We start from the raw sequence: 21,921 nt of genomic DNA on the forward strand, positions 1-21,921 counted from the left end.
AAAGTCGCTTCCACATTTCTGGGTATCTTTATAACAGCACCCCACTCTGTGGTGCCAGTTTACATTAGTCCTTTTTCACGCTACTACAAAGAAATACCCAAGACTGGGTAATTTATAAAGGAAAGAGGTTTAATGGACTCACAGTTCCACATGGCTGGGGAGGCCTCAGGAAACTTACAATCATGGCAGAGGGCAGCTCTACACAAGGCGGCAGGAAAGAGAATGAGTGCAAGCAGGGGAAATGCCAGACACTTATAAAATCATCAGATCTCATGATGTGATCACATCAGATCACTCATTATCATGAGAACAGCATGGGGAAACCGCCTCCATGATCCAGTTACCTCCACATGGTTCCACCCCTGACACATGGGGATTATTACAATTCAAGGTGAAATTTGGGTGGGGACACAGAATCAAACCATATCAAATGACTACCTTGTCATAAGCTGTTAGATTATGAGGTAATTGGTAAGAATAAGGGAGGTAGGTGAATCACCTAAGTTGTGTCATGTTCTGAATAGACAGGCTGGGAGTTAGAGCCATTAAAAAGTTTGAGCTGAAGTGCACATAAATTTTGAGGAGAGGACACAAAATCAATTTACACACTTAATCTTTGAATGCCTACTCTTCTGGCCTCTGAAGGCAAAGCAGCCAATCAAAACAAAATAAAACAGAAATATAGGCTTCTGTTCTCATGGATCTTATACTCTTGTTAGGTGGAAGGGGAAGATTATAAAAAACATTTTCAGTACTGCAGAAAATAAATGAGGATCATACTATAGAGATCAAGGTGACATTTGAACTGTGTCCTAAATGAGGAGAAGCTGTGAGTCATAAGTAAGCAGATGGACAAGGAGCAGGCAAACATAACACCAAGAATCATACAAATAGAGACATCAAGTAACTAGGCAGTATATTTTAAGATATGTAACTATAATGATTAGAATAGCAGGGCTTAGAACCCAGGCGAGCAGACTATGCATTAGAACTTCAAAACCTAAGTAACGGGTCTGAATAATAGATGTACAGGTTAATAGCTATAAGAGAAGCTTTATACTGAGTCAAGCAATATTTGTGACTGGCAGTCACTCAATACCTTCTTTATATATCTGCCAAGAGTGGAATTAGTAGGTGGTATGCCTAAAAGCAAGGACTTTGAGCTGAGAAAGAAATGTATTCAACTCTTCTCTTATATTTTCATAACTGTGGGAATTGATTTATCTCCACTGGCCTCAATTTCCTTATCTGAAAAAAATATAATAATGCTTAGTTTATTGGTTATCATAAGAATTAAATTATAATAGCTGATACCAGTTGAACTATATTAAGCACTTAACATGAATCATCTTCCTCAATTCTCTCAACAACTCTATGAGGTATTTACTACTATTATCCCCATTTTATAGATGTTCAAACTATGGATGCAGGAAAGTTAAGTAATTTAACTTTCAATATAGTCATATAACTAGCAAGTGGGGAGCTGGAATTTAAATGAAGTACTCTTTAATATTACTCAGATCATTGTTAACTTTAGTATTGTCTCTTTTTTCTTTTAACTGTTGTGGTGACATTGCATTATGAATTTAAATTGCATTTCTATAATGAGCATTTTTTCATATATCTACTGGCCATTTGAATATCTTCTTCAGTAAAGTGTTCAAATCTCTTGTCCATTTTTTTGTTGTACTGCATCCCATTTTCATATTGATTTGTTGGAGTTCTTTTTAGGTATTAAAAATGTAAATCTTTTATTGGATATATAAAGAGCCAATATCATCTCCCACTCTGTGTCTTGCCCTTTTACGCTGATAATGCCTTTTTTAAAAGATACTTTAATTTGGCCCAATTTATTCTTTCCTTTCTTTATCCTTAGAGCTTTCATTGTTTAAGAAATCTTTGCCAACCCATATAGGAGAATGTTTATTCTCCTATACGTTCTTCCACAAACATTATTATTTTGCTTTTCACATAGGAAAGGAACAACAATAGGTCTATGGTCTATGAGCCATCTGGAATTGAATTTCATATATGGGATGTAAGGAAGAGATCAAAATTTATTTTTCCCATATCAATATCTAATTGACTCAGCACAATTTATTAAAAATATCATCCTCTATCCATTGTATTGCAATGCCACTTTTTTTTGTAAATCAGGTAATCACATATATATGAATTTATTTTCATATTCTATCCTGTTCCACTGGCCCATTTGTCTATCCTTAGGCTAACATTATGCTAGTGCTTGTATTTTTTTTTCTGAGATAGGGTCTTGCTCTGTCACCCAGGCTGGAGTGCAGTGACACAATAATAGCTCACTACAGCCTCAATCTCCTGGGCTCAAGTGATCCTCCCACCTCAGCCTCCCAAGTAGCTGGGACTACAGCCACAAGCCATCATGTCCAGCAACTTTTTTTTTTTTAATTTTTAGTGGAGACGACTCACTATGTTGCCCAGGCTGTTCTCAAACTCCTGAGCTCAAGCAATCCTTTTGTCTCAGCCTCCCATAGTGCTGACAGGCATAAGCCATTGTGTCTGGCCAGTATAATAGATATTGACATCTGGTGGTGTTGTACATTCTCCACTTTTGTTTTTCTTCAGAATTGGATTGACTTTTTGATCCTTTGTATTTCCACATACATTTTAGGACCAAGTTGTCAATTTACGCACACACAGCTGGAATTTTGACTGAAGTTACATTGAATCTATAGATTAATTTGCGGAGAACTGACATCTTAACAATATTGAGTCTTCCAATCTTTGAACACTGTATATTCCTCCATTTATTTAGATTTTCTTGATCTTAATAATTTTTTGTGTTTTTAGTGTAAAGAACAGTATGTCTTTCATTAGGCTTATTTTTAGGTATTTTATGTTTTTTGGATGGTTATAAAAATTATAACTTTAAAAATTCATTATTTGTTTCTTGCTGGCATACAGAAATACAAATAATTTTCATTCGTTTCACTTTATATCAGGCCTTGATAAATTCACTTAATTCTAATAGTCTGTAGATTTGCTTGGATTTTCTAAGTACATACATACACAGTCAGCAAATATAAGTTTTATTTCTTCCTCTCTAAATTTTATGTATTTTTCTCCCTTTTTCTTTGTTTTTTTCTGGCTTTAACCTGCTGTTACAGTTGCTCTAAATCATTGCTAACCTTGGTATTGTCTGTCTTCAGAATTTGTTTTAATATAGATCTGTTGGTGATAAATTCCTTATTTCTTTGCCTGAAAAATATCTATATTTAACCTTCACTTTTGAAAGTGATTCTTATTAGATATAGGTTAGAGTTTATTTTCTTTAAGTACTTTAAAGATGTTCCACTGTATTCTGGCTCCCATAGTTTCTGTTAAAAATTTAACTGTCATTCTTGCTATGACTCCTTTGATAATAATAATATCTTTTTTACTTTGGCTGATACTAATCGCAATTATTTTAAGCAATTTTCCTGTGGTAAAATATGCATAAAATTTATCATTTTAACCATTTTAAAGTATATAGTTCCAGGGGCATTATGTATATTTGCATTGTTAAGCAACCATCACCACCATCCATCTCCAGAACTTTTTCATTATCTTGACCTGAAACTCTGTATGTATTAATTAAACAATAATTTCCCATTCTCCCCTCCTCTAATCCCTGATAGCCACCATTCTCCTTTCTGTCTCTATGAATTTGAATATTCTAGGCACTTTATATGATTCAAGTCATACAATAGTTGCCCTTTTTCATCTTGCTTATTGCAGTTATCATGTCTTCAAAATTCATCTAAAATTTATTCAAAATTCTGTACATGTTGTAGCATGTACAGAATTTCCTTCCTTTTTAAAGGCTGAATAATATGCATTTATATGTATATATCACATTTTGTTTATCCATTCATCTTCTGATAGATCTTTTGGCTATTGTGAATAATGCTGCTATGAAAATAGGTGTATCAGTATCTGTTTGAATCCCTGCTTTCAATTCTATTTGGTATATACCTAGAAATGGAATTGATGGATCATATGGTAATTCTATGTTTAATTTTTGGAGGAACCATCATCATACAGTTTTTTTTTGCAGCAGGTACATCATTTTATATTGACATCAACAATGCACAATGATTCCAGTTTCTCCATATGCATGCAAACACTTGTTATTTTCTGTTTTTTGGTAATAGCCATCCCAATAGGTGTGAATGGTATCTACTGTAGTTTTGATTTCCACTTCCCTAATGATTAATAAGGTTGAGTATCTTTTCATGTGCTTACTATTTGCATATATCTTTTTTGGAGAAATGTCTCTTCAAGTCCTTTGTCCATTTTTATTTTTATTTTTTTGAGACAAAGTCTCATTATGTCATCCAGGCTGGAGTGCAGTGGCACAAACATAGATCGTGCAGCCTTGAACTCCTGGGCTCAAGGGATCCTCTGCCTCAGCCTCCCAAGTGGTAGGACTACTGGTGCACACGTCCACACCCAGCAATTTATTTTTTTGTACAGCCAGGGTCTTGCTATGTTGCCCAGGCTGGTCTCAAACTCCCAGCCTCAAAGTGCTGGGATTATGGGCATGAGCTACTGTACCCAGCATCTTTGCCCATTTTAAAATTGGGATGTTTGTTTTTTTCTGTTGCTGAGTTGTAGGAGTTCTTTATATACTGTAGGTATTAATATCTTATTAGTAATATGCAAGTATTTTCTGTAAGTTGCCTTGTCACTCTGTTGATCGTGTCCTTTGTTGCACATAAGTTTTAAATGTTAATGTAGTCCAATTTATCTGTTTTTCCTTTTGTTGCCTGTACTTTTGGCATCATAGCTGAGAAGTAAACTGCCAAATCCAATATCATGGAGCTTTCCTTCTATATTTTCCTTTAAGAGTTTTAATATTTGTAGTTTTTATAATCATAGTTATCGTAACCTCTTTAATTCAAAAATCTGGATCCCTTTTGAGTCTGTTTCTCTTTTCAATTTTCTATCTTGGCTTAAGGTCATATAACATTGTCTAATACTATGGTTCACAATTTTTATTGAAAGCTTGACATTGTGTACAAATAGTACAGTCTCCAGATGATAACTTCTTTTGGAAAGAAATATGTGGAGTAGGGGGAGTGAAAAATCACTTTAACCAAATCAGAGATTGAGCTCAGTTGATAGCTTTGTAATGCTCAGTTTTATTTCAATTTGTCCTTGTTCCTCAAGTATAGTCCTTTAGGGATTTTGCCCTAGATTATTTCCTTGATAAATTATGGCAGTGTCACTTGATTCCTCCCATATCAGGCATTGTATTAGTCTGTTTTCATACTTCTATAAAGAACTGCCCAAGACTGAGTAATTTAAAAAGGAAAGAGGTTTAATTGACTCACAATTCAACATGGCTGAGGAGGCTTCAGGAAACTTACAATCAAGTGGAAGGTGAAGGGGAAGCAAGGACCCTCTTCACATGGTGGCAGGAGAGAGAAGTGCAAGCAGGGGAAATGCCAGATGCTTATAAAACCATCAGATCTCACGAGATTGCATTCACTATCTTGAGAATAGGACGAGGGAAACTGCCCCCCTTGATCCAGTCACCTTCCTCCCTTGACACATGGAAATTACAGGTCTCTCCCTCTACACATGGAGATTACAATATGAGATGAGATTTGGGTGGAGACACAGAACCAAACCATACTGTTCTGCCCTTGCCCTCCCAAATTGCATGTCCTGTATACATTTCAACATCAATCATGCCTTCCCAACAGTCCCCCAAAGTCTTAACTCATTCCAGCATTAACTCAAAAGTACAAGTCCGAAGTCTCATCTGAGGCAAGGCAAGTTTTCAAAACCAATCATGGCTTTGCAACAATCCCCCAAAGTCTTAATTCATTCCAGCATTAACTCAAAAGTCCACAGACCAATGTCTCATCTGAAACAAGGCAAGTTCTTTCCACCTATGATTCTGTAAAATCAAAAGCAAGTTAGGTACTTCCAAGACACAATGGGGGTACAGGCATTGAGTAAATATTCCTGTTCTAGATGGGAGCAATTGGTCAAAACAAAGAGGCTATGGGCCCCACGTAAGTCTAAAATCCAGTGGGGGCAGTCATTAAACCTTATAGCTCCAGAATAATCTCCTTTGACTCCATGTCTCACATCCAGGGCATGCTGATGTAAAGGGCAGACTCCCATGGCCTAGGGCAGCTCTGCCTCTGTGGCTTGGCAGGGTATAGCCCCATGCCTGGCTGCTTTCACAGCTGGCATTGAGTGTCTGCCGACATTACAGGGGCATGGTTCAAGCTGTCAATGGATCTACCATTCTGGTGTCCAGAGAATGATGCCCTCTTCTCACAGCTCCACTAGGTAGTGCCCCATTGGGGACCCTGTGTGAGGGGCTCCAACCCCACATTTCCCTTCCACACTGCCCTAGCAGAGGTTCTTCTTGAGGCTCCACCCCTGTACCAAACTTCTGCCTGGGCATCCAGTCATTTCCATACATCTTCTGAAATCTAGGTGGAGGTTTGCAAAGCTCAATTCTTGACTTCTGTGCACCCATAGGCCCAACACCATGTGTAAACCACCAGGGCTTGTGGTTTCACCCTCTTGAAGCAACAACCTGAGCTGTACATTGGCCCCTGTTAGCCATGGATGGGATGCAAGGAACCAAGTCCTGAGAGTGCACAAAACAGCAAGGCCCTCGGTCTGGCCCACAAAACCATTTTCTCCTCCTAGGCTTCCAGGCCTGTTATGGGAGGGGCTGCCATGAAGATCTCTGATATTTTCCCCATTCTCCTCATTACTTATGCAAATGTCTGCAGGCAGCTTGAACTTCTCCCCTGAAAATGGATTTTTCTTTTCTATTACATGGTCAGGCCACAAAATTTCCAAACTCTTATGGTCTGTCACCTCTTGAACACTTTGCTGCTTAGAAATTTCTCCTGCCAGATATCCTAAATCATCTCTCTTGAGTACGAAGTTCCACAGATCTCTAGGGCAGGGGCAAAATGCCAGCAGTCTCTTTGCTAAAGCACAGAAGAGTGATCTTTGGTCCAGTTCCAATAAGCTCCCATCTCCATTTGAGACCACCTCAGCCTGAAATTCAGTGTCCATATCACTATCCAGCATTTTGATCAAAACCATTCAACAAGTCTCCAGGAAGTTCCAAACTTTCTCACATACTCCTCTATTCTTCTGAGCCCTCCAAACTGTTCCCACCTCTACCTGTTACCCAGTTCCAAAGTCACTTCCACATTTTCAAGAATCTTTATAGCAGTACCCCACTCTTCACAGTACCAATTTTCTGTATAGTCCCATTTTCACACTGCTATAAAGAACTGCCCGACACTGGGTAATTTATAAACAAAAGAGGTTTAATTGACTCACAGTTCTGCATGGCTTGAGAGGCCACAGAAAACTTACAGTCATGGTGGAAGGCAAAGGAGGAGCACGGACCTTCTTCACATGGTGGCAGGAGAGAGAAGTGCAAGAAGGGAACAGGCCAAATGCTTATAAAATTATCAGATCGCATGAGAACTCACTGACTGTCTTGAGAACAGCATGGGGAAAACTGCTTCTATGATCCAATCACCTCTTTCCCTCAACATGTGGGCTTACAGGTCTCTCCCTCAACACGTGGGGATTCCAATTCAAGATGAGATTTGGGTGGGGACACAGGCCCAAACCATATCAGGCATACCTTACCATTTCCTAACTTGGTTTATTTCTACTGTCCATACTTTCCTAAACTGGAATAGCTGAATTCACATCTTCAATGTTACATAACTATAAATAAAGGAGTTGGAGCCCATCAGGCAGTCTGACTCCACAGCCCATACTCTTAAAACTAAACTGCTTATAATGTGACAAGTATTCTGTGCAAGACATAGACTAAAGCTCTCATAAGAATTTATAGGCTAACATTTAGAAAATGCTGTAATAACTTAAATCTATAAAAGATTAAATGATCTACCAAGAAAAGAGAAAAAAATCAAACAACTATATAATTTTTTGACTTTTCCATTTTAGAAAACGAACTAGTACAAGTAACTTCTTTAGGAAGTAAAAAAGAGTCTTAAGAAAAACTTAAAAATAGAAAATAAAGGATGAATAAGTCACAGAAGGCTAAAATGGTTTAGAAATAGCCCATTGGAAATCAATTACAAAGCTGTTCAGACCCTTGGGGATTATGCCAATAATGCTACTCCATTGCCTCTGAGCAGCCCTCTCCATGGTCCTTAACTCTCGAGTGCTTTCACTGAACACTCTGGAACTTCTGCCAGATGATTATCAAACTGTATTATATTCTCAACCTCTTTTCAAAGCATTCTCTCAAATTCTGTGCCCTATATGAAACCAACCCTTCCTTTAAGGAGGACACTGCTTCCCCTATAGTCCTCTTACATAACAGCAGTTTATTCACTAACATTCCTTCTGACACCCTACTGCTATTTCTAAAACTTCTTATATAAAAAAGAAACAAAATCCTTGCTTTTTTAAAGCTTGTATAATTTGACAATACCACCTTCCTCCCCTTCTACTCACTGTTACTTACTCACCTTATTTTGATCCCTTTCCATTATTCACCAAAGATGTTGGTGCTTGACCCCCCTATTTGTAATCTTTTCATCTTACACACTTGGATAATTCATCTACTATCTTGTTTGTTCAGTTCTTTACTTCCTTTCTAATAAAGAAAAGACCACACTAAAACCTTCTATCATCTGAAATGCTCTGTTATCGATAATCATGATTTCAAACATCTACATCTCTGAATACTACTTCATCTTCTTTCAGTTCTCTTGTTCAGTTGTATTCACTTCATCCCCTCCAATTATTCTTCACTTTCATCAGGATGTGCAGTGTAATGAACCCTGCAACTCAAACTTGTGACCTCTTCCTTCTTTACCTGTTTTTGTATTCAATACCTGTGATCCATCATCCTCAAAATACTGTTATAAATATCCTAAACTATCTTGAAATATCTTTGTTGCTTCATTGTTGCACATTTCTAGAAACACCTCAATCTAGGAATGCTGCTGCCCTACTTCCACTGATGCCCCTCCCCAGCTGACACACATGCACCCTTTTGCACTGCTGAGGTGGCTGGCATGTGTGAGCAAGCAAAGATCCTCTTGCCACTACCCCAGTGAAGCACTCCAATGGGGGTAATTCCCCATTGGAGTACTGTGGCAGTGGACTAGGAACACCTTGGCTCCTGCAGCACAGCAGGTTCATAACCTTGAGGGGCCAGAGAACAGAATTAGGGGCCTGGTTTCAGCCCCCTAGAGCTACAGCACACAGCCGAGGAGAGCTCAGCTGAGTCTTGACCCCTTAAAATCTTCCAGAAATGAAGCCAGCCAACTGAACCCACCTTATACCACAACCAAACCCCCAAGGGCATCAAAGAAGATAAAAGCAAAAAGCCCCATCTATAGGACAACAGCTTAAATGTTGAAGGAACATCAGCCCACACAGATGAGAAATAACCAGCACAAGAACTCTGGCAACTCAGGAAGCCCGAGTATCTTCTTACCTCCATATGACTGTAGTTGTTCCTCAGCAATGATTCTTAACCAGGCTGAAATGACAGACATATAATTCAGAGTATGGATAGGAATGAACATTGGCATTCAGGAGAAAGTTGAACCCCAATGCAAGGATTCTAAGGAATACAATAAAATGATATAGGAACTTAAAAATGAAATGGCCATTTTAAGAGAGAACCAAACTGATCTGATAGAACTGAGAAACTCACTACAAGAATTTCATAATATAACCACAAGTATTAACAGCAGAATAGACCAAGCTCAGGAAATAATCTCAGAGCTTGAAGACCATTTCTTTGAATCAACTCTGTCAGACAAAAATAAAGAAAAATTAACAAAAAGAATAAACACCTCTGAGAAATATGGGATTATGTAAAGAGAACAAATCTACAACTCATCTATGTCCCAGAAAGAGAGGGAGAAAGAGTAAGTAATGTGGAAAACATATTTGAGGATATCATCCATGAAAATTTCCCCAATCTTGCTAGAGAGGCCAATATTCAAATTCAAGAAATGCAGAGAACCCCTGTGAGATACTATACAAAATGACCATCCCCAAAACACAAAGCAATGAGATTCTCCAAGGTCGAAATGAAAGAAAAAAGCATTGAAGGCAGCTAGAGAGAAGAGGCAGGTCACCTACAAATGGAATCCCATTAGGCTAAGAGTGGACCTTTCAGCAGAAACTCTACAAGCCAGAAAAGATTGAGGGGCCTATATTCAGCATTCTGAAAGAAAAGAAATTTCAACCAAGAATTTCTTATCTAGTTAAAAGAGGCTTCATAAGCAGAGGAGAAATAAGATCCTTTCAGACAAACAAATGCTAACGGAATTTGTTACCACCAGATGTGCCTTACAAGAGGTCCTGAAGGGAGTGCTAAACGTGGAAATTAAAGATCGTTACCAGCCACCACAAAAACACACTTAAATACATAGACCATTGACACTATAAAGCAGAAACTACACAATCAAATCTTCATAATAACCAGCTAGCAACATGATGACAGAATTAAATTTGCATATATCAAAGTATCAGCTTTGAATGTAAATGAGCCAAATGCCCCAATTAAAAGGCACAGAATGGCAAGTTGGATAAAGAAGCAAGACCCAACGATATACTGTCTTCGAAAGACTCATCTCACATGGAATGATAACTATAAGCTCAAAGTAAAGGAATGGAGAAAAATCTACCAAGCAAATAAAAAAAAACCAGAAAAAAGCAGGGGTTACTATTCTAATTTCAGACAAAACAGACTTTAAACAAACAGTGATGAAAAAAGATGACAAAGAAGGACATTACATAATGGTAAAGGGTTCAGTTCAACAAGAAGACCTAACTATCCTAAATATATATATGCACCCACCACAGAAGCAAACAGATTCATAAAATAAGTTCTTAAAGACCTATGAAGGAACTTAGATAACCACATACAAGTAGTGGGAAGTTTAAACATCCCATTGACAGTACTAGACAGATCATTGAGGCAGAAAACTGACAAAGATATTTGGGACCTGCACTCAACACTTGATCAATGAACCTAACAGACCTTTACAGAACTTGCCACCCCAAAACAATAGAATATATATTATTCTCATCTGCACATGGCACCTACTGTAAATTGGCCACATGATCAGCCATAAAACAATTCTCAGCAAATTTAAAAAAACTGAACCACACTCTTAGACCACAGTGCAGTAACAATAGAAATCAATACTAAAAAGAACTCTCAAAACCGTAGAGTTACATGGAAACTAAACAACCTGTTCCTGAATGACTTTTTGGTAAACAATAAAATTAAGTCAGAAATTAAGAAATTCTTTGAAACTATTGAGAACAAAGATACAATATAACAGAATCTCTGAGACAGGGCTAAAGCATGCTAAGAGAAAAGTTTATAGCACTAAATGCCCCCATAGAAAAGTTAGAAAGATCTCAAATTAACAACCTATCCTCACAGCTAGAAGAAATAGAAAAACAAGAGCAAACCAACCCCAAGGTTAGCAGAAGAAAAGAAATAACCAAAATTACACCTGAACTGAATGAAACTGGGACATGACAAGCAATACAAAAAGATCAAGGAATCCAGGAGTTGGTTTTTTGAAAGAATAAATAAGATTATTTAAAGAATAAATAAGATTATAAATAAGAACAAATAAGATTATTTGAAAGAATAAATAAGACTGCAGCTAGACTAACAAAGAAAAAAAGAGAGAACATCCCAATAAACACAATTGGAAATGACAAAGGGACATTACCCCAGAGAAATACAAAAAAATCCTCAGACTATTATGAACACCTCTATGCAAACAAATTAGAACAACTACAAGAAATGGGTAAATTTCTGGAAACGTACAACCTCCCAAGATTGAACCAGGAAGAAATTAAAATCCTGAACAGACAAATAATGAATTCTGAAATTGAATCAGTAATAAAAAGCTTACCAACTAGAAAAAGCCCAGGACCAGAATGATTCACAGCCAAATTTTGCCAGATATATAAAGAAGACCTGGTACCATTCCTACCGAAAATATTCCAAAAAATTGAAGAGGAAGAACTCCCCAACTCATTCTATGAGGATAGCATCATCCTGATACCCAAACCTGGCAGAGACACAATAAAAAAGAAAAAGGCCAATATCCTTGATGAACACTGATGCAAAAATCCTCAGCAAAATACTAGCAAATGGAATTCAGTAGCACACGAAAAAGCTAATCCATCACGATCAAGTAGAATTTATCCTTGGCATGCCAAGTTGGTTCAACATATGTACCAATAATTGTGATACATCACATAATTAGAACTAAACCCCAAAACCATATAATAATCTCAATAGATGCAGAAATGGCTTTTGATAAAATTCAGCATAACTTCATGTTAAAAGCCTTCAACAAATAGGCATTGAAGGAATATATCTTAAAATAATGTCATTTATGACAAACCCATAGCCAACATCACACTGAACAGGCAAAAGCTGGAAGTATTACCCTTGAAAACCAGAGCAAGTCGAGGATGCCCTCTTTCAACACTCCTATTCAACGTAATACTGGAAGTTCTAGCCAGAGCAATCAGGCAGGAGAAAGAAAGAAAAGGCATCCAAGTAGGAAGAGAGGAAGTCAAACAATCTGTCTGTAGATGATATGATTCTACACCTAGAAAACCCCAGTCTCTGCCCAAAAGCTCCTAGATATAAAAAACTACAGAAAAATTTCAGGATACAAAATCAATGTACAAAAATCAGTAGCATTTCTATACACCAACAAGTCCAAGCTGTGAGCCAAATCAAGAACAAGATTCCATATACAACAGCCACAAAAAGAAAATACCTAGGAATACAGCTAACCAGGGAGGTGAAGGATCTCTACAATGAGAATTACAAAACACTGCTGAAAGAAATCAGATATGACACAAACGGAAAAACATTTCATGCTACAGTATCTTGGCATCACTATAAATGCATAACAGCCTTGAAATCAGAAATATACTGGTTGTATGATCTTGTATAATTTACAATCTCGTCACCTTTTTTTTTTTTTTTCTGGAGAGATGGGTTCTCACTCTGTCACCCAGGCTGGAGTGCGGTGGTGTGATCATGGCTCACTGCAGTCTCCACCTCCCCAGCTCAAGTGATCCTCCCACCTCAGCCTCCCAAGTAGCTGGGACTACAGACATGTCATGTCTGGTTAAGTTTTTGTAGGGACGGGGTCTCCCTATGTTGCCCAGGCTGCTTGAACTCCTGGGCTCAATTGATCCTCCTGCCTTGGCCTCCCAAATCTCATCATCTTTTATTGGGCATAGTACTATCTGTTTTTCTTCATATTCACAGCTAGGGAAAGCAGAATCAAATTTGAGGACAGACATCCAAATATGAGTTTACTGGATAAGTTTATTAGAAATTATGGCATGCTTTTTGTACTAACAAAAATAAGACTTCTTACTGGTTTATATTTCAGTGTCTTACATATAAATGATCAGCTCAGTTTAAAAAATTTTTATGCTCTACTTATTTCAATAAGCTTCTTAAAATCCTTTTTGGAATGAGGTAGATTTAAGTACATACATAAACACACATATATACATATCTTGCTATTATGGGAATTAAGTGAGATGTTTGTACAACTTATAGCAAAAGCTATGGTATTTAAAACTTTTACTAGAAGTCTGTACTGCTGTTATATTGCTAGGCTTTGCTTTCAAAATAGTGAAAAATTTTGATGGATTTAGAAGTTCCATTTTCACCTTGGTTTTTTAGAATGTCTGTTTGATTATATATTAATAATGGACACAGTGTGGTATTGTAAAAAGAACTGGGCAATCTAAGTTCTCTGTTTTTCATTTGCTACATTTTTTTTTTTTTTTGACAGAGTCTCACCGCCCAGGATGGAGTGCAGTGGTGCGATCTGAGTTCACTGCAACCTCCGCCTCCCGAGTAGCTGGGACTACAGACGCGAGTCACTATGTCTGTCTAGTTTTTTTATTTTTTGGAAGAGATGGGGTTTCACCATGTTGGCCAGAATGGTCTCAAACTCCTGATCTCAAGTGGTCCGCCCGCCTCAGCCTTCCAAAGTGCTGGGATTACAGACATGAGACACCGCACCTGACCCTGATACATCATATTGAGTAAATTTCTTGTCATTTCATCTCTCTGCTCGATTCCAAACCTATAAAGTGACGTAGGGAGTGAGGATCTTAGATGATCTAAGGGCTTTAACAGTTTTGTTTTTTTTTTTTGTGACGGAGTCTCGCTCTGTAGCCCAGGCTGGAGTACAGTGGCGCAATCTCGACTCACGGCAACCTCCGCCTCCCGGGTTCAAGCGATTCTCCTGCCTCAGCCTCCCGAGCAGCTGGGACTCCAGGCGTGTGCCACCATGGCTGGCTAATTTTTTGTATTTTTAGTAGTGACGGGGTTTCACCGTGTTAGCCAGGATGGCTTTGATCTCCTGACCTCGTGATCCGCCCACCTTGGCCTCCCAAAGTACTCGCATTACAGGTGTGAGCCACTGCGCCTGGCCAGGCTATAACAGTTTTAAGTCTATGATTCTATTATCTGAGGGGCATACCAAGAAATAGGCTGAAAGAATAGCAATACATACTTCTTGGGAACTTCATTTCTTAAATACCATGTATGTGCATATGTATCACTTAATATAAACAACTTGTCTTTCCTTGGTGTGTCCATACACAATAGTATGGGTTTATGCTTTTGGAGCAATGTTGTGCAACAGTGACATCTAGTGACTACATATCACAGATCATTCAGCAAAACTTTATGGCCAACTTGTACTCTTCTAAATGTAGATGATTTACTTTGTAGCCCAGCTAAATACTTTTAAATAATTCCTCACCTCTCTCCTCTAAAGAAAGGAATGCCAATTAAATTTGACAACAGCATTAATAATTGGCTAAATAAGAACTGAAATTTCCTTTAAAAATCATAATGTATATGGAATTCAGTATAAATTATTCTAAATGAGACTGCAGCTCTTTTCCTTCCATTGAGTGGCAAAACTGGGATTTTGAATTCCAGTGTGTTTAAATATAGTCTATTCTCTTATCTACTATGCATTGCTGACATGTAGTAGGCATTTAACACATACTTATTCAATTAATGTTAGGTGAAACATATGCATCAATAGTTGTGAGTATGTATTGCTTTGGAATCTTTGGAACTATTGCTGCCTTTCAAACAAAGAACTCTTCTTGAGGTTAGATAAAAGGTTAACACAATTATAAACAACCAAAGTATACATCTTTATGAACAAATGAATTTGAGACCTACATGCACAACAGAATACTCTTTATAAAAAGCATTCAAACTAGATCAGTATTTTTTTTAAGATAATGACTACCTAGTATTATTATTTAATCAGGACAATACAAATCTGGGCTAAACTTCTACTACTATAATTCAAATTGACTGTTATTGTTAAAATTCCTAATAGTATTTAGGATTTGATCTCATTAGTCAGATAGTACCTTGATTTTAAACTGTTTTCGGGTGCCTAGATCTTGTTGCCACAATAAAGTGACACGGTGTCTGTCTTAGGTCATTTTGTACTGCTGTAACAGAATACCACAGATTGGATAATTTATAATGAAAAAAAATTTCTTTCTCACAGTTCTGGAGGCTGAGAAGTTCAAGATCAAGGCACCAGCATCTTGTGAGGGCCTTCTTGTTCCATTCTCTGGAGGGGAGGGAGTCTATGTCCTCCTCACATGGCAGAAGGTATAAGGGTAAGGGATGCAAATGGGTGGCAGAAGTTGTCCTTTTATAACGAAATTAACCTCACCCATGTGGGCACAGCCCTCATGGCCTAATAACCTCTTAAAGATCCCACCTCTTGATACTGTTACAATCAACATGAGTTTTGGAGGGGACAAACATTCAAACCATAGTAGTGTCTTAGTCTATTTGTGTTGCTTTAAAAAAATACTCAAGATTGGGTAATTTATAAATGACAAAAATTTATTTTGTCACAGTTCTGGAGGCTGGAAAATCCAAGATCAAAGTGCTGACAGATTTGGCATCTGGTAAAAGCTCAGATCTCTGCTTCCAAAATGGTGCCTTGAATGCTGCGTCTTCTGGAGGAAATAAATGCTGTATCTTTACATGTTGGAAGAGACAGAAGGGCAAAAAGGGGCTAGCTAACTCCCTCCACTTATTTTATAAGGGCATTAATCCATTTATGAGGGCAGAGCCCTCATGAGCTAGTCACCTCCTAAAGGCCCCAGCTCTTAATACTGTTGCATTGGGGATTAAGTTTCAACCTGAAATTGGAGGGACACAAACATTCAAACCATAACATTTTGCCCCTTCCCCCTCAACAAATTCATGTCTTTCTCACATATAAAACACACTTGTTCCATCCCAGTAGCTCCAAAAGTCTTAACTGTTTCCGATACCAACTCAAAAGTCTAGAGTCCAGGGTCTCATCTAAATCAGATATGGGTGAGACTCAAGGTTTGATTCATCCTGAGGCAAATTGCTCTCCAGCTGTGAGCCTATGATATCAAGCAAGTTATATCATTCTAAAATACAATAGTGGGACAGACAGAGGAAAGATATTCCCTTTTCAAAAGGGAGGAAATAGAAAAGGAGAAAGGGGTAATAAGTTCCAAGTAAGACCCAAACCCAGCAAGGCAAACAACATTAAATCTTGAGGCTTGAGAATAATCTTCTTTGACTCCATGTCCTGCCTTCTGCAAACAATGGGGAAGGGGTTAAGCCCCCACGTCTCCTGGGAGCCTTGACTGCATGGCTTTAGTGGGAGCAGCCCATGCACCAGTTCTCACATGTTGGCATCACATGCCGGTGGCTCTCCCAGGCAGGAATTGCACACTGGTATCTCTAGTGGCCTATAGTCTTGGGGGTGGCTCTGCCCCCATAGCTCCACTAGGCATTGCTCTTATGGGGGCTCTCTGCGGTATCCCTGACTCCACAGGTCTTGTAGGCACTGCCCTAGTGGTGACTCTCTGTGCTGATCTCACACCTCTGGCAGTTCTGTGCCTGGGCCTCAAGGTTCTCTGTGACCTCCTTTGAAATCTATGCGGAGACAGCCATAACTACAGACTTAGCACCACATGGACACCACCAAGGTTTACTGTTTATACTCTCTGACACTGCACCTGGACCTGCTTGAGCCACAGCTGGTGTGGCTAAGGAATGCTGAGCCACATGTATGGAGCAGAAAGTTGACGTGGCCCTAGGCAGCAAGCCCTGAGGTCCCATGGACACCCTGGGCCCCTCCTTTGAAACTGTTCTGCCCTGAAGGCCCTGGCACTCTGAGCTTGTGATAAGAGTGGTAGCCTCAAAGATCTCTGAAATACCTTCAGGGCCACTCCTTCACTGACTTGATGAATAAAATATGGCTTCCTTCCATCCATAGTAATCTCCTTATCAAACATTCACTTGGCCATATTCTTGGTATTCTCTCCTGAACTCACCTTTATAGTCTTTACAACCTGGTTAGGCTGAAAAATTTCCAATTCTTTAAGTTCTGCTTCCTTTTTGATTATAAATTCCATCTTGATTTAATTTTTCTCTTTTTGTCTACTATCATAAACAGTCAAGAGAAGCATGTAGCACCCTCAGCATTTTGTTTAGGTATTTCTTCCCCTAAATATCCTAGTTCATTGCTCACAGGTTCTGCCTTTCACAAAGCATTAGGACACAGGTGAAATTCAGCCAAGTTCTTTGCTACTTTATAACAAGGATGCCCTTTCCTCCAGTTTCTAGTAAGACATTCTTTATTTCCATTGAAGAACTCATCAGAATGGTCTTTACTCTCCACATTTCTACCAGCCTTCTGATCATGATTAACTTAGATAATCTCTAAGAACATGGAGGCTCTTTCTACAGCTCTCCTCGTCTTCTGAACCTTCATCAGAATTGCCCTTAATGCTCTGTTCATGGTAATCTAGACATTTTCTAGGAGGCACTTCACAACTGTTCTGGCTTTTATTCACTACTAGCTGCAAAGCTGCTTTTACAGTAATAGGTATTTGTCATAGGAACACTCTACTTCTTAGTAACAATTTCTTAGCCCATTCCTGCTGCTATCCCAAAATACTTGAGACTGAGTAATTTATAAATAACAGAAATCTATTTTCTCACAATTCTGGAGGCTGGGAAATCCAAGATTAAGGTTCAGTCAGGTTCAGTGTCTGGTGAGGTCTCTGCTTCCAAAAGGGTGCCTTGAACACTGTATTCTCTGAAGGGAATGAACATTGTGTCCTCACATGGTGGAAGTGATGGAAAGGCAAAAAAGTCCTAGCTACCTGTCCCCAGGCCTCTTGTAAGGACTTTCATAATACATTCATGAGGGCAGATCCCTCATGACCTAATCATTTCCTAAAGGCCCCACCTCTTAATATTGTTGCATTGGAGATTAAGTTTCAACATGAATTTTGGAAGAGACATAAACAGTCAAACCATAGTATAAACCATTCCAGGCATGTTTTATATTCGTGTCTTTCTCTTAGCACCAAACACAATGGTTTTTCTCAACTATAGACAAAGCTACCAAAAACTTACCCAGAATCCAAGGTTTGCTATACATGGAATCAAACTGTCTTACCAGCTTTCTTTCTGGTTCTTTCTTTTGACCCTACATTTCAGTCAAACTGTTAACTGCACTCCATGCTTTTATTTGGTTGGAACATCTTCCCACTGCACCTCTTTGTAAATATCCATTGATTATTCTAAATAAAGCTTCCTGCAATGCACACTACAAAAACTGGATGTGTTTTTCCCCTTTTGAATTCTCACATCATTTTGTTATTTGCTCTACCATCCTTACCTGTCTGGTGTCCTTTCTTGGTCTTTGTTAGTGGTTTCTTTCCCCTATTCATCCTTTAAATATTGGGCTTCCTCAGAATTTCTCTATGCCCTATTCTCTTCTCACTCTATATACATTTCTCAACATCTATTCTATTATTATGGCTACAATTCTAACTAATATGCTGAAGAATTTGAACTAGAAAAGCTCTCAAGATTCTATTTAGTATATCTAATTACTTATTGAATATCTCTACTTGTCTTATAAGCATCTTAACTTAGTATATGCACAGACTCAAGATCTTTCCCCACCAAAGTTATTCCTTCTCTGGATAATATCCTGTCTCAGAGAATGAAGCCACCATTGACCTAGTTGCTCAAAATAGAAACTGAGAAGTCATTCTTTCTCGCTGCTTTTCTTTATCTGCTAAAATCAAGTGAATTACTAAATCATGTTAAGACAAGTTACTGAATGTTTTAAAATTTTATTCATTTCTTTCCAGATAAATTGTCACTAGTCCAGTCCAGGCCATAAGCATTTCCCCACCTAAACACCGTAATGGCTTTCCAACTTTTCCCCACGTCCAGTCTTGTTCCTCCTCAATGTAATTTTCACAATGCAGAACAATATTCTTAAATGTAAGCTTGATTATGGCAACTACCTTCTTAATATTCTTCAATGACTTCCCAAAGAAGAAAAATGTTAAAAATCCTTACATTCAGCTTATAGGGTCCTTTGAATAAGGCTCTAACCTTGACCCTGCCTACCTTCTCATTCATCACTTGACACTCTAAACTTTAGCCATACTAAATTTTAGTTCTTCAAACTTGCCATGTCTCACATCTCCAAAACTTTATGCATTCTGTACGCTGCCTTCCAACACCAACACGCTTGCTTTTAATCCAGCTAACGCTTCATCAATATAGAAGTCATTTCTTCCAGAAGATTTCCTGACACTACCTTCAACATGCATCCTTATCATGGCATCCAACCCTTATCACAGCATCCACCCCACTATTTTAATCCTTGTTTAACTGTCATCATTTTTAAATCTGACAAATATTCATTGAGAGCCCATTATATTATAGATACTGTATTCTCCTCTGAGTATTGTAGAAGCACGTTTAGGATGTGAGAGAAGTCCAAGAAATGCTTCTTAGTGACTTGTGTTCCCATCTATTTCCCTATTAAATTAAACCAGAGACAGTTTCATAATCATTTCTGAGTTATTTGAATTGCCTAACATAGTATACAGTAGATAAATATTTTATACCGTCAATTATTGGATTTTAAACACATACTAAATATTCTTTGCATTGTAAGAGGCCACCAACCAGCCAATACTTTCTACCCAGCGACTTTTTCTTTGATATCACTTTGCATACAATAGAGTGTAAAAAGCAAAGAGACAAACTGATATAGTGGAAAATATGGGACTTAGAGTCAGAACAATGTGATTAATAATTCTGCCACTTACTAGGTATATGTCCTTGGTCAAGACCCTTAACCTCTCTGAGTCTCAATTTCCTCATCTGAAAAAGGCTGTTAGAAGAATGAAATGAGATAAAGAGAAAATAAAAGCATAAAATGTAAAAGGTTATCCAAAATGATGTGTATTATTATTATTGTTATTAAAGTCCATGCAGATCAAGTCTCCTTATGACTGGTTATCCCAGCTCTGTAAGGCTACAAGATTTTCAAAGTTCATTCTTCATCTTCCCTTTACCATCCAAGAGATAAACTTTTGTACTTTAATAAACACATATTGATGGAAATGGTTAAAAATCACAAAGAAAAACAAGCCAAAAATTGAATAAGTACACATTAATGTATCAAAGGGACAAGACAAAAGTACCAGCCTATGACAGTTTATAATTTGAATGTATGGACCAAAAAAAAAAAAAAAAACAATCAGGCCACAATTTTTTTTAATGTTGACCAGAAGGGTAGGTAGGTGGCACAAAAGAGTAATGCTGTGAACTGTTTCGCAGTAAAATGGTAACCCATTGACCTAGAAAGCCAAGATATCTGGGCTCAAATACTAATTTAGCTACTAATTCAACCACTAATACCCAGGTGGTCTACCCACCCAACACTCTAGTCTTTCAGTTCCTTGATCTCCTTAGCTCCTATTGTCTTTTTTTTCCACTGTATCTCAGCCACTCACTCACAGGGCCACAAATCTCAAATGGCCACTCAACTTTGCCCAGCTGTGCTACTATTCTGATTGCTTTCCATCCTCCAAATGACTATTTTGTATCTTAACTTCTCCCCTTAAACCTCCTACCCAAATATTCCTCCTCACTCCTTACTAATCTTGCGTCATACCTTATCTTCATTGAGAAAAACTATCAATATCAGGCAGAAAGGTCTCACCTCTGACCACTGAATCTACCCATCTATCTGCATCTCTACCCATACTTGCTGTCTTTCTTCTTACTAGAAATTATACGTTCATGTGGTCAGGCATGGTGGCTCACACCTGTAATCCCAGCACTGTGGGAGGCCGAGGCAGGCGAATCACCTGAGGTCAGGAGTTCGAGACCAGCCTCGCCATGGTGAAACCCTGTCTCTACTAAAAATACAAAAAATTAGCCAGGTGTGGTGTAGTGGTGCATGCCTGTAATCCCAGCTACTCAGGAAGCTGAGGCAGGAGAATCGCTTGAACCTGGGAGGCAGAGGTTGCAGCGAGCTGAGATTGCGCCATTGCACTGTGGCCTGGGCAACAAGAGCCAAATTCTGTCTCAAAAAAAAAAAAAAAAAAGGAAATTATATGTTTATATGTTCATGTTCCTACCTAAGGCCAATACTTCTATATATTCCCTGGATTCCATACCCTCTCATTTTCTCAAAGATTTCACTCCTAAAATATACATACTCTCTCTTATACCATCATTTCCACCCCCCTCTATTGGATTATTCTCAGTCTAAATATGCTTCAGTATCCTTATCTTTAAGAACCCTTCTTTGACCATACATATTCCTCTATTACCTCCATTTCTTGGCTCTCTTTTATAGTAAAACATCTTGAGATGTCTATAGTACTACGTCAATTTCTGCTCAGCCAGCAGTACTATGTCAATTTCTTGACACCACATTTTCTCTTTATTGTACTAGTCAAGGCATATAACTACTTAAT

General features: G+C 38.2%; 1 protein-coding gene across 9 annotated transcripts in view; it reads right to left on the reverse strand.

The window, feature by feature from the left end:
• Positions 1-21,921, reverse strand: part of SLC9B1 (solute carrier family 9 member B1) — a 151,947-nt gene that overhangs the window by 126,844 nt on the left and 3,182 nt on the right. For 3 of the 9 annotated variants that reach the window (XM_063663935.1, XM_063663933.1, XM_054485547.1), the window contains exon 2: positions 20,260-20,324. The exons of 5 other annotated variants lie outside the window; for them this stretch is intronic. The gene's annotated coding sequence lies outside the window, so the exon portion shown is untranslated. Of the gene's footprint in view, positions 1-9,493; positions 9,539-20,259; positions 20,325-21,921 lie in introns of all 9 variants that reach the window. One more of the 9 variants, XM_054485548.2, reaches the window with a different exon arrangement.

This window comes from Pongo pygmaeus, chromosome 3, assembly GCF_028885625.2.
Source record: "Pongo pygmaeus isolate AG05252 chromosome 3, NHGRI_mPonPyg2-v2.0_pri, whole genome shotgun sequence".
NCBI lineage: Eukaryota > Metazoa > Chordata > Mammalia > Primates > Hominidae > Pongo > Pongo pygmaeus.